Source organism: Schistocerca piceifrons, chromosome 6 (genome assembly GCF_021461385.2).
Source record: "Schistocerca piceifrons isolate TAMUIC-IGC-003096 chromosome 6, iqSchPice1.1, whole genome shotgun sequence".
Lineage (NCBI taxonomy): Eukaryota > Metazoa > Arthropoda > Insecta > Orthoptera > Acrididae > Schistocerca > Schistocerca piceifrons.
In genome coordinates this window covers 162,722,271-162,736,694 of record NC_060143.1, presented here as the reverse complement: position 1 = coordinate 162,736,694, position 14,424 = coordinate 162,722,271, and the positions used below count along the sequence as shown (strand labels likewise).

At 43.7% G+C, this 14,424-nt stretch overlaps 1 protein-coding gene across 1 annotated transcript in view; it reads right to left on the bottom strand.

The window, feature by feature from the left end:
- LOC124803007 (thyrostimulin beta-5 subunit) overlaps positions 1-14,424 on the bottom strand; it is an 81,375-nt gene that overhangs the window by 30,248 nt on the left and 36,703 nt on the right. The window lies entirely within an intron of this gene.

The window sequence follows — 14,424 nt, the reverse complement described above, 5'->3', positions numbered from 1 at the left end:
AGTTGCTTGTTGCATCAAACAAACACGATACACAATAGCACAACTGTTTACATATACTGAACATTTAAACTATTCTGTAGCGTGTTTGTATGATGTAACAAGCAACTGTGAGCAATATGCGTATGGACATAGCCTTTTACACGAGGTGCTTTATGTTTTAAGTGTTTTAACGATGACAAACCCTTTATAACGTGCCATTTTTTTCCACTTGACATCTTGTGCGCGAAGTGAGCGTAAAATGAATGTGTTTTACAACAAAAGATTTTAAGACCTGAAGAAGACAGTATAGTCTGTTGAAACCGGTTGTCTTAAGTAAAGAAATATTTTTTGCGATCTTGGCTGTTGAATGGTTTTTAAGGATTAAACAGATTTGCCCTTCAGTTATCGCAAAATGACAAAATTCAATCAAACTATTTGCTTCACTACAAATGTTTTGTTTTGAGTCGTTTGGAATGACATGCATAGTGGGTCATTGCAGCAATTTTGGATTAGAGCTTCTTTTTACTGGTAATAACTTAGTATATATCAATAACTAACATAAGCCAACTGAAAATGGTTGACATAAACAGTATGCTATGCTATCACAGATTTCTAAGGTTCGTAGATGGAACTCCGTAGACATAGTTTTGATAAGGAACACATTTCCGGGATAGTATCGTTTGCGTGTCAATACGTTTGAATATTGGATCACATCAAGGCTTCATCTTCGCGGCGGAGACAATGAACTCTGGTCAGTGTGCTGTACAGAAGGAGATGACATGGGCAGTGCTTCGAGTACTTTTCGTCAGATTCACTTCTATGTGGCGAAGGATGTCCTTTTCAAAGCTGAAAGTGCGGCGCGTCCTTGGAGTGCACATTCTACGCTCGTTCGTGCGAATCTACCAGTTTACTGCAGCTGTTGTTGCAGCCGGACTATAGTGCTACGTGATGTCATAATTACAACAGGAACTGACGACGGCGCCGTCTTCTCAGTTTGTGTGCTTGTCGTGAAACAGGAGATCTGAAAATTATCCCATCTTCAAACGTATTTTATATCCAAACTACAGGACATGGGTTCCTAATCAAAACTTTATCTACTAACTCCTCTCTAGAAACCCTATGAGTCCGTAAAACAAAATGTCTATTGCTGCACAGATAACATCTGTAAGAATGATTTCCTTTGCTAAACTATGTTTTATGAAAAAATAAATAAAAATTACAGTTGCTATGTGAAAGACGTTTCGCTGATATTCTTGTTAAAAGAAAAAAAAAGAAAGAAAGAAAATTGGCCAGGTGCGAGTCGGTTCCGTACAAACTTAATTATGTATACCGACAGTTAACCAATTCCGGAAGTCGAGGATACTGACGATTTTTGCCTGTTATCGACGTTGATACTGGCAAGATATCGGTCCGAGAGATTCCGAGACTTTCAAGAATGTTTTAGTTTCAAGTCTGAAGTCGGATGACAAACGACCAAAGAACTGAAATATTTTATTCTAGTGGTATAATTGCAGATTAAAAATTTCGGATTTTTAATACACCTGTTCTGTGAAATCTTGCGTCTTGACAAATTTCACTATACTTGGTCAATGAAAAGCACGCTATAGATTTTGATGAGTGGGTTTGCGAGCATCAAAATACCTCTACTCGTTCATGAGGAAATTGATTCTTAACAGTCGGACAGACATATAGACAGACGGACAACAAAGCGATGCAAAGAGGGTACCGTTTGTATAGACTGAAGCACGGAACTCCAAAAAAAGTAAAGTGGTATTCATTTTTAAAAAATTAAACACCAGATTATGGTAAACTAGTTCTAACCTTCATAAAGATTCTACCGCTGTGAAACCATCTCACAAGAAAATTAATCTCATTCATTACGTTCCTAAGTGAACACTAAAATCTTGCGGGCCGGCGTATCGCTACGTTCTTCCGGAAAACTTTGCTGGGAATTCTTGTTGGTTCATGTAAACAATACAGAATCCAGTGGCAAAATTCATAAAGAAAAAATAAATTAAAATAGATGTGGTATTTATCTAGGCGATGAGAATTAGTTATTACGGCCTACGCGCGTTTCAAACTGATATGACTACATGAACAGCAACTTATTTTATTTTTATTACTACTATCATTCACATATAGCAAAATCGAAAATGACATTCCCGCCCAAACAGGATGGTTCCATTAGAAAGGCTGCTGCCAATACACTGATTCATTTCTGACCAATGGGTGTCCCTTTTTAGCCTTTAATCTTTGGTCATGTGTTTCAAATTAATTAACTGACATGATTTACGAATCTGAAAGTGACATAAGTGAGAAGCTGACAGCTTCCAGGAATACACATGGTAAAAAAAATGGTGTGTATGTAGAACGAAAAGAAGGAAACAATAAACTATTAGGTAGCAACAGCTAGATATTTCATTAAAAAATTCATAGATCACTGCTGGGCTCACGGAAATCAGATAGACCCTGAAACATTGATATCTGAAAGGAGTCGAACATCTACAGCTAAAGGAATTAAATTTTGGACAACCATCTATTATACGTACTATTAAGTAATGCATATTACTTTCTTACGTGCCATATACTCGGAATCCACCGAATTTGCTCGAAAATGCAAGTTACGTTGCAAGGAAATGCATATACTTAGCCACCATGTCTTGACGTTGATCGACATTTACGAACTTGTTGTTGATTATCATTATATTTTTTAGTGACGTTTCTACCAGTGTGACATTAGATCGCAGAAAACAAGATTTTGATTATTGACTTTTTCTTCTCACTAGAATTTTAGGAATATTGAGCAACATAGGTATTAACTGCAATTTTGTTGACTAATTTATTAATAAATATCTGCTCTATTGTCAGTGTTCTCCTTGCATCGAAGAGCACTCTGTAGCAGAAACATATATCTGTCCTTCTTACTTTTCGTGCTAGCAAAAATTATTTCCGCTGTTGTAGAATTACATTATATATCATTTTTGGTTTATATGTAGCCCTAAACCTTAAGAGTTCAATTTGTTTACATTTGCCATTGGTTGAAGTATAGCGTCAGTGAGCATACTGGATTTGACTACAGAGATTATCAGTCAATGCTCACACACAGTATCTATCGGCTAAAATGGTTTTGATACGTCATTTTCAGTAGCCCAGTATATAAGTACTGACTGAAAACCATTGCGGTCAAATTTATGGTCCAAATCGTACACGTGGCAGATGATCCGAAACTATTATGAGCTGAGGAACCAGTGGAGGTGAATGAATATTTCAGCTGGTACGAAATCTCGAATTTACTGTGTGAAGTGGGTATGTTTCATAACATGCACCATCGACGTTCGTACGTATTTATTTAACATGTAAATGCAATGAGGGAGTAATGTAGGAGTTTGAGATCTGTTTGGAGAGTAAATGGGAGGAAACAGAAGGGGACCATAGATGAATGAAGTTGATGAAGACTGAATACATTTTTGCGCCCCCTACACCCAATACATTTTCTCTCCATTTAGATTTTCATCACAACACCATTATTTCATTTACATATCAATATAATTAAAGCGGCATAATACATATATGCCTAAACACAGACGAACAGAACATTTTTAGACCAAATGAAAGTTCGCAAAACTACTTATATACACTCCTGGGTAACGCCGGCCGAAGTGGCCGTGCGGTTAAAGGCGCTGCAGTCGGGAACCGCAAGACCACTACGGTCGCAGGTTCGAATCCTGCCTCGGGCATGGGTGTTTGTGATGTCCTTAGGTTAGTTAGGTTTAACTAGTTCTAAGTTCTAGGGGACTAATGACCTCAGCAGTTGAGTCCCATAGTGCTCAGAGCCATTTGAACCATTTTTTACACTCCTGGAAATGGAAAAAAGAACACATTGACACCGGTGTGTCAGACCCACCATACTTGCTCCGGACACTGCGAGAGGGCTGTACAAGAAATGATCACACGCACGGCACAGCGGACACACCAGGAACCGCGGTGTTGGCCGTCGAATGGCGCTAGCTGCGCAGCATTTGTGCACCGCCGCCGTCAGTGTCAGCCAGTTTGCCGTGGCATACGAAGCTCCATCGCAGTCTTTAACACTGGTAGCATGCCGCGACAGCGTGGACGTGAACCGTATGTGCAGTTGACGGACTTAGAGCGAGGGCGTATAGTGGGCATGCGGGAGGCCGGGTAGACGTACCGCCGAATTGCTCAACAGGTGGGGCGTGAGGTCTCCACAGCACATCGATGTTGTCGCCAGTGGTCGGCGGAAGGTGCACGTGCCCGTCGAGCTGGGACCGGACCGCAGCGACGCACGGATGCACGCCAAGACCGTAGGATCCTACGCAGTGCCGTAGGGGACCGCACCGCCACTTCCCAGCAAATTAGGAACACTGTTGCTCCTGGGGTATCGGCGAGGACCATTCGCAACCGTCTCCATGAAGCTGGGCTACGGTCCCGCACACCGTTAGGCCGTCTTCCGCTCACGCCCCAACATCGTGCAGCCCGCCTCCAGTGGTGTCGCGACAGGCGTGAATGGAGGGACGAATGGAGACGTGTCGTCTTCAGCGATGAGAGTCGCTTCTGCCTCGGTGCCAATGATGGTCGTATGCGTGTTTGGCGCCGTGCAGGTGAGCGCCACAATCAGGACTGCATACGACCGAGGCACACAGGGCCAACACCCGGCATCATGGTGTGGGGAGCGATCTCCTACACTGGCCGTACACCACTGGTGATCGTCGAGGGGACACTGAATAGTGCACGGTACATCCAAACCGTCATCGAACCCATCGTTCTACCATTCCTAGACCGGCAAGGGAACTTGCTGTTCCAACAGGACAATGCACGTCCGCATGTATCCCGTGCCACCCAACGTGCTCTAGAAGGTGTAAGTCAACTACCCTGGCCAGCAAGATCTCCGGATCTGTCCCCCATTGAGCATGTTTGGGACTGGATGAAGCGTCGTCTCACGCGGTCTGTACGTCCAGCACGAACGCTGGTCCAACTGAGGCGCCAGGTGGAAATGGCATGGCAAGCCGTTCCACAGGACTACATCCAGCATCTCTACGATCGTCTCCATGGGAGAATAGCAGCCTGCATTGCTGCAAAAGGTGGATATACACTGTACTAGTGCCGACATTGTGCATGCTCTGTTGCCTGTGTCTATGTGTCTGTGGTTCTGTCAGTGTGATCATGTGATGTATGTGACCCCAGGAATGTGTCAATAAAGTTTCCCCTTCCTGGGACAATGAATTCACGGTGTTCTTATTTCAATTTCCAGGAGTGTATAAACACACTGAAACACGTTTAGGTATAAGTACGCAAATAAATAGGGGTGGTGCTATGTTGTGCCGTGTTTCACGTCAGAAAATGAGTAGTGCTGCAAATCGACGTCAGATTACGGAAAAATCTGCAGTGCCAAATAAATGAATGTATCAAAAATATGCAAGCAGACATTTTCCTGGTGCAGGCGAAAATCATACATAAAATATAGTATCACACGTCCATATTTTTTTGTATTTAACTGCTTTTAGATTTTTAAAGCAAACCGAATTATAAATATGTTTTATTACCGACTACTGACGATGTTCTGCACCAACAAAGCAAACGCGTGTAGTGCTAACATAATATACGTACATTCTTGTGGTTGCACATTCTGATTTAAATACCTTCAATAACTGTAGTGCAAGTATGAAGACTGCTTTCATTTTTGTGTCACCAGTCTTCTGACTGATTTGAGCAGCCCGCCGCGAATGCCTCTCTTGCGCCAGTCTCTCCATCTCAGAGCAGCACCTACACCCTACGTCACCAGTTATTCAAATCTCTGTCTTCTCGTACACTTTGTACCATCTTCAGTTCCCTTTACTATGACGGAGGTCATTCCCTGATGCCTTGGTACATGTCTTATCAGACTGTTCCTTCTTCTTGTCAGTCTTTTCTTTACGTTACTTTCCTCACCGTTTCTGCGGAGAACCTTCTCATTCCTTGCCGTATCAGTCAACCTAATTTTCAACATTTTTCTGTAGCACCACATCCCAGAAGCCTCGATTCTCTTCTGTTCCGGTTTTCCCACTGTCCTTGATTCACTACTACACCTGATGTGGTCCTTAAGTACATTCAGAAATTTCTCCCTTAAACGAAGACCTATATTTGAAACCAGTAGATTTCTCTTGGCCAGAAGTGCTCTCTTTATCTGAACTATGCTTTTTATGTCATCCTAGCTCCATCCAGGTATCACAATTCCCTAACTCGTCTACTTCGTGATCACCAATTTTATTCTCATTTCTACTACTTCTCATTACATCTGTTTTTTTCTTCAGTTTACTGTCAATCCATATTCTGTACTCACTAGACAGTTAAGTAAATTCAACAGATTCTGTAATTCTTTTTCACTTTTACTGAGAATAGCAATGTCATCAATGAATCTGATAACTGAATTCGTTTCATCTTTCTTTTATATTCATCATTGCTTCTTTGATGTATAGATTGAACAACAATGTGTTACATCCTTCTGAAATTCAGCGGTTTGTTCGTGATCTACCGGTTAATGTCCTATTTGGTTCTTGTACATGTTCTATTTACCCGTCTTCCCCTAAAGCTTACTCATTTTTCTCTGAATTTCGATCTTGCGCCATTTTACATTGTCAGACACATTTACTAGATCGACATATCCTATCCACGTATCTTAATTTTTCTGCCGTCTTCCTTGCATTATCAATCACTGTGTCAGAGCTTCCCCTCTAGTTACGTTTCCTAATGCCTCTCTGGTTAAGTTTCCTAACGCCAAACCATTCGCCATCTGCGGACGTTTCTCGTCCCACAAACGGAGGATTCCCGCAGACCGTATTTTCTGACGTATTAATTTAACAGGAAGGTTGACGCCTGCTTATTAATGAATCTTCTCCCATATGAACCAACAGAATCTCCTCAAATTTTATTGCTCGAAAAATTCTATATGAAGATCCTTGGACAGCTCTCTGTAACTCTAACGAGCAAATGTCCCGTAAGTTTCTGTCCAAGGCGGTAATTTTCTTCTAATTCGGTTGAAATATGATGCGAAACCTTCTTATGTACCATGACTACACCCTGCTGCCTTATTAACTGCATACATTTTTGTCACAGTCAATGCTCCACATTGTAGAACCAATCAAGAACGGGAAACTATGATATACCTTTGCCGTGGGCACATCCCAGATGACTGGGTACCGATTACCAAAGTAGCACAGCCAACGTCAACATGTTAGGCAGCTATTTATTGCGAAACAGTAACTGTTTATAATAACGTGTTTCACAAAGATTGAGCATTCGGCATCTCGTACAATCAAAAACGCTCATTTCCGACCATAGAATTCCGAATCCCAAAGTATTCAGCTTATGATCGACTATCATAAATACAATATTTTGAACCAAAAGGTATGGGACACGCTGTGCACTGTGTAAATAGCTCTGCTTCGTCACCACATTGCTATGTGAAGCCTCTGAGTGCCAAGGACCGGTGTATAACAGTGCAGTCTAGGTCTTCTACCAGTGCTGTACATACCATTTGCGCCAGAGAACGGAAAGCTTTCCTCCTTCGACCAGTGAAGGCAACTACCTGTTGCCTGGCGCAGCTGCTGGTGTCCTTTCTCTTGGGACTCAATTGATACAAAGTTTCTGTTTCTCATCTGGCGCCGGTCTCTAACATAAGGTCTGAACAGGCTACCACAAGGAGACTATTTGGCAGTATAATTTCTAACTTCTGCTCAGCATCTGATGGCCATCGTGTACACCTGCCTCTCTGAAGGAACCAATTTCTGTCCAGAGTTACTGGTTTGTGTTATTCTCTAAAGTCTTCTGTTTTAATCTTTTTGTACGACACATATTTCTTTTGGGCTTCCATGACCTGCACCTCATACGGATATTGCATTTGTTTCAAAACTACAGAAGACATACTGAGGCGCCAAAGAACGTGGTATGGGCATGCGTATTTAAATACAGAGACAGAGTACGGCGCTACGGTCGGCAACGCCTATATAAGACAAGTGTGTGGAGCAGTTGTTAGATCGGTTACTGCTGCTACAATAGCAGGCTATCAAGATTTACGTGAGTTTGAATGTGGTATTGTAGTCGGCTCACGAGCGATGGGACACAGCATCTTCGAGGCAGCGATGAAGTGAGGATTTTCCCACCCGACCATTTCAGAGTGTATCGTGAATATCAGGAATCCGGCAAAACATCAAAACTCCGACATCTCTGCGGCCGGAAAAAGATCTTGCAAGAACGGGACCAACGACGACTTAAGAGAATCGTTCAACGTGACAGAAGTGCGACCCTTCCGCAAATTGCTGCAGATTTCAATGCTGGGCAATCAGCAAGTGTCAGAGTGCGAACGTTTAAACGAAACATCATCGAAAATGGCTTTCGGAGACGAAGGCTCATTCGTGTACTCTTGATGACTGCACGACACAAGGCTTTACGCCTAGCCTGGGCCCGTCAACATCGACATTGGACTGTTGATGACTGGAAACATGTTTCCTGCTCGGACGAGACTCGTTTCAAATTCTATCGTATGATCGTATATGGGTGTGGAGAAAATCTCATGAATCCATGGATCCTGCATGCCAGGAGGGGTTGTTCAAGCTGGTGGAGGCTCTGCAGTGGCGTGGGGCGTGTGCAGTTGGAGTGATATGGGACCCCTGATACGTCTAGACACGACTCTGGCAGGTGGCACGTACGTAAGAATCCTGTCTGATTACCTGCATCCATTAACTTTGATTGTGCATTCCTACGGACTTGGGCAATTCCAGCAGGAGAATACGATACCCCACACGTCCATAATTCCTACAGAATGGCTCCAGGAACAGTCTTCTCAGTTTAAACACTTCCGCTGGCCACCAAACTCACCAGACATGCACATTATTGAGCATATCTGGGATGCCTTGCAAAATGCTGTTCAGAAGAGATCTCCGCCCCCTCGTACTCTTACGGATTTATCGGTCAGCCATGCACAATTCATGGCGTCAGTTCCCTCCAGCACTGCTTCAGACATTAGCCGAGTTCTCGCCACGTCGTGCTGCGGCGCTTCTGCGTGCTCGCGGGGATCCTACACGATATTAGGCAGGTGTACCAGTTTCTTTGTCCTTTCAGTGTAATTTGCTAAACAACAAGTCACCGGGCATCATGGGTCTTCCACACCAAAATACTCAGAAAATGTTCTGAACAACCGCCAGAGTTTTGTTAGTTGACTTTGTGCTCATTGTGTATTCAATGTCCTCAAGTTCTGTAAAGAACAGATAGTAACTGTACCCTTACAGAATACATACGAGATAAACAGTATAGTTACGTTATGTGGTATCACAAGAAAATTAACCTAAAAGTACCTAGAGAGGTAAGTTGTTTTATTTGACAATGGTTTAAGATGTAACAAAGTGAGAGCGGCCATAAAGTTTCCGTAAGAATTTTGTAAGGAAGATTAGTTTTCTGTTACGGGTGCAAGTGCTGCTATGATAAGAAGAGTACGGTACAGGAGACGATTTCGTAAGGGGCCGCATGAAACCAGTCAGAAGACCAGTGAATAAAAATCCTCCTAATCCTGTTCGATTCTCAGGGTGCTGCAGATCACCAACAGACACAGACTGTGGATTCGGAGATTGATCAAACAATCGAAATCCTAGAGATGTCACAAACCATGGGCAAAGTCACAGCTGACCACCAACTATCAGGAAAGGTAGTTAGGTGCACTTGCACCGACTGTTCAGAAAAATGTCCCGTGGTCACGCCCCATAAACGATGTTGGTGCCCTGGTTCGTTGTTCCACCAAGAATGTTGAACAGCAGTAAACTTTGTTTGCGAGCTGTTCATGTTGGCAAAATCCCACGGAGCCAAGGGCGCAGATTCATAAAAAATTTTCTGCGTCCTTCCTTAAATCTGTGTTACTGGTACTGACGGACTCATTTACAAATTATTTTTGCACTGATAAAATGCAATTCAACACGACGGATGCGGACGTCTGAGTGCACTGGAGTCACCGTCGTTCATGATAGTCCCTGGACATTATAAACGGCGGGGCGTGGCTCTTAATTGGGTGTCTCATCACCATGTAAGCTCTGTAGAGTGATCCCATGCTGGCCACATGGTTGGTAAGGATTTCGTGTGACAGGGTGTTCCAGTCCTCCAGCAGCGCGAATGGCAGCTGCTGGCTGATCGTTGGTGCGTGCAGACGTGTTTCCATACGTCTCCCCAATGCATCGCCGGCTGCTGTAACTGAGCGGTTGTAGGAGCTTCAGTACGGAACCGCGCTGCTGCTACGGTCGCAGGTTCGAATTCTGCCTCGGGCATGGATGTGCGCGACGTCCTTAGGTTAGTTAGGTTTAAGTAGTTCTAAGTCTAGGGGACTGATGACCTCAGGTGTTAAGACCCATACTGCTTAGGGCCATTTGACCCCAATGCATCTCACACGAGCTCCATAGCACTGAAGTCGGGGGAACGGACAGACCAGTCCATTCGCCGAATATTTGCTCGTCCCTGGGTGCATTACATGCATTACATACCCTCCAGGTTTCATACACCTATGTACTCGCAAGTGACACATCATGTGAAAGTGAGTTTCGTCCTTCAGTTTTGCACACTAGTGTAGTTTTTAACAGTTTTCCTCAATTAGGATGAAAGAAATTCCTGGAATTCATTCACGTGAACAGCATACAGCATCTGACAGTGCAGTTCCATTCCATACCTCGTCTCCTACCTTCCATACTTTCTGGAAACATCCCCTAGACCGTGGCAAAGCCATGTCTCTGCAATAGCCTTTCTTCCAGGAGTGCTAGTTCTGCAAGGTTCGCAGGAGAGCTTCTGTGAAGTTTGGAAGGTAGGAGACGAGGTACTGGCAGAATTGAAGCTGTGGGGACGGGGCGTGAGTCGTGCTTTGGTAGCTCAGATGGTAGAGCACTTGCCCGTGAAAGGTAAAGGTCTCGAGTTCGAGTCTCGGTCCTGCACACAGTTTTAATTTTCCAGGAAGTTTCACATCAGCACACACTCCGCTGCAGAGTGAAAATCTCATTCTGGATACTGAAACTACTGTTTACAGAAGAATGGAAAAACTGGTAGAGACCAACGTCAGGCTATACTGTCTCTATGACGTGTCTTAGAAAACAGACTGAATACTAGCAAACGTATGCTTGTAGTAATTTTAGAATAAGCTTTTAACAGTTTGACTCGAATACCTTCTTTGAAATTCTGATGATAGCAGAAGTAAAATACAGGAAGTGAAAATTTGTCTACTGCTAATATAGAAATTAGACTGCACTTATTATACATGAAAGAGAAGTAGTTTTTCAGATGGGAGTGAGACTATCCACTATGATATTCAGTCTGTATATTGAGGAAACAGTACAGGAAATCGTCATCGTCAGTTACGATTGCGGTGGGTACAGCGTCACTGAGCTTTTCACCTTGGATCAATAGAAACTTGTCGCCTATCTAATGAATCGCATTTCTTGTTACACCAGTTCGAAGGAGGGTCCTTTAATGTCGTCATCCAGGCGAATGGCTGTACGAAACGTGCACTGCGTGACAGATGCATAATGGTGAGAGCAGAATTATCCTATGGGGTAAATTGAATTGGGCTTCTATGGGACCTGTGCTGGTAATAGTAGGCATCATGACAGCAGTGAAGTACGTAAACATTATTGCGGACCACCTGCATAGCCTCATGCTTGATGTCTTCCTAAACGCCGAGGACATCTTCCAGCAGGACAACTGTCCATTTTTCAAGGTCAGAATCGTGCTACAGTAGTTTGAGGGGTACTATAGTGAACTCACATTGATGTTTTGGCCAGCAAATGCCCCTGATATATACCAATTGGAACACATATCTGGCGCCAGCTGCTTGCCTGTAAACCGCCATCCCGTAATTTGCGGGAATTGCTTGACCTTTCCGCAGACATCTGATGCCACTTACTTCTGGAATTTTGTCAACGACTTGTAGAATCCATGCCAAGCAGAACCTCTGTTGTATTGTGTTTGACAAGTGGAACACCATGCTGTTAAGCAGATGGTTATAATGTTTTTGCTCATCGGTGTATCTGCATCAGTTATACACACACCACCGGCTTCTCGGCACACCGGTAAAGCTATATTAGGCAAGCAATAACTGGAATTCCAGGGTAGCAAAGTTACGTGAACGTGACTGTGGTCGCCCGATTGCCCTGTTGCTGTTGCTTGTTCGGCGCAATGTATAATATCTGTTGGGGTCAGAGCCGACGGGCGCGCAGCTCGGCGGCGCCGATTTCCCCAGCGGGTAGGCAACCGGGCGATTCACCACTCTCGCTGCCGCCCCCGTTTCCGCCTCGGGAGTGTGCAAGCAGGAGGCGCCGAGCAAACAGAAACAAACTAGCCGGCCTAAGAGGCCGGGACTGAATTAACGCTGCGGCTGAGGCCACACCGCACCTTATCTCCGCCTGACGGGGCCGGGCGCGGCGTCCGCCTCAGTATGGAGCCCGCTAGATGAGATTTTTCCCACAGAACTTACACCGTGCAAGAGGCTCCTGACGTGAAGCCTACGTGATTACTTCTCGAGTAATTCCCTGTTCCTCCAGAATGAAACAGCTTGTTGAAACGCGTTGTACATATGACGTACCGAGATAGCAAGTTTCGTTCATCACGTACCTAGCAACCTACCGTAGGCCAACGACACAATAATGTGTACATCGTAGTATTAACATCTCATTACCAGAGCTACTTTTCTGACTTTTCTGTCGCAGAATGGGACAGTGCTCTCCATTGTACACTGCCGGTCATTAAAAATGCAGCGCCAAGAAGGATAGTAAGTAATGAAATTTATGTGATCATATATTTACAGTATAGTAGGAAGAATGTAAGACAAAATTTTAGATGATTTGTAGGTGTATGTGGTACGAAATTTAATACACACTGCCGCGCATCCTTGGCGGCAATAATGGATGTAACCAGTTTGTGTCCAACTACGAGCCAGATTCCATCAATCGTTGACAACTTGCGACGTGCCAGTCACCAGATGTTTCTGGTCGACGAGAGATTTGGGAACGTGTTGACCATAGTATCGAGCTGGTCAGGATATCGCAGACGACGAGCGGTCTTACTTCATCTTGTCGAAACATGCCACGGAGATCATCGAAGATAGAGTACCGGCCTTAAGACGACAGAAATATAGCAGATGCTAGACTGAGATTTTCACTCTGCAGTGGAGTGTGCGCTGATATGAAACTTCCTGGCAGATTAAAACTGTGTGCCGGACCGAGATTCGAACTCGGGACCTTTGCCTTTCGCGGGAAAGTGCTTTACCATCTAAGCTACCCAAGCACGACTCACGCCGCATCCTCACAGCTTTACTTCCGCCAGTACCTCGTCTCCTACTTCCCAAACTTCACAGAAGCTCTCCTGCGAACTTTGCAGAACTAGCACTCCTGGAAGAATGGATATTGTGGAGACATGGATTAGCCACAGCCTGGGGGATGTTTCCAGAATGAGATTTTCACACTTGCAGAATTCTTTCTTCATGTATCAGGTTGCATCGTAAATAAAATTAAATGACTTTTTATGTGGTGTTGAAAGTCTTGAAATAAAGATAAATAAGTTTAAGAATATTCTCGTGTGGATCTATAGCAGTTTCCCGTCGCTGATCTCCAGTTATTCGCACGGAGAAAAACTGTTTGTTGAAATACTGAGGAACCGTTTCTGGTATGTTAACGACGAACTGTGAAATTACTGTCATCCTCCCAAGGTTTGTTCAACGTACAGCACAACATAACAGTTTTCTTGAAATATATCGCGTTTAGATGACGAACGAATGAAAACTATTGATATTATACGCGCTTTATCACGGGGTATTATGCTCGATTCAGAAAAATATTTCAACTGTAACTATGGCAGTATAAATACTAGGGGCGAAGAGCGATTCCTGAGCGATCCTATGTTCTAGAATATTTTGCATGATCAACGGCTTATACTGTGTGCTAGTTACATAGAGACAAAAAAATTAACGCAAGACAATAAAAGATAGAGAACAGGATCAAAATAGACAAAAAATATTCTCGACTTCAAAACATCTTAAACGTTTACTTCCATCAAAGTGTACGTACTGCGCGTTTACAGTTGAAATGACATACATCGATAATTTATTTACTATTTGTCAGCAGCGCGTGTATTGTGGTTGGTGATTCTGACTCTCTGGGTTCGTGGGTTCGATTCCCGGACAAGATTGGGACTTTCTCCACTAAGGGCTCTGTATGTCTATTGTCTCCATCTTTATTTCTTTTCTTTTTGATCATTAGTCTTCTGACTGGTTTAACGCGTCCCGCCACGATTTCCTCTCATAGGCCAACCTTTTCATCTCAGAGTAGCACTTGCAAATTACGTCCTCAGTTATTTGCTTGATATATCCCAACCTCTTAGTTCTCTACACTTTTAATTCTCTACAGCTCCCTCTAGTATCTTGGAAGTTAG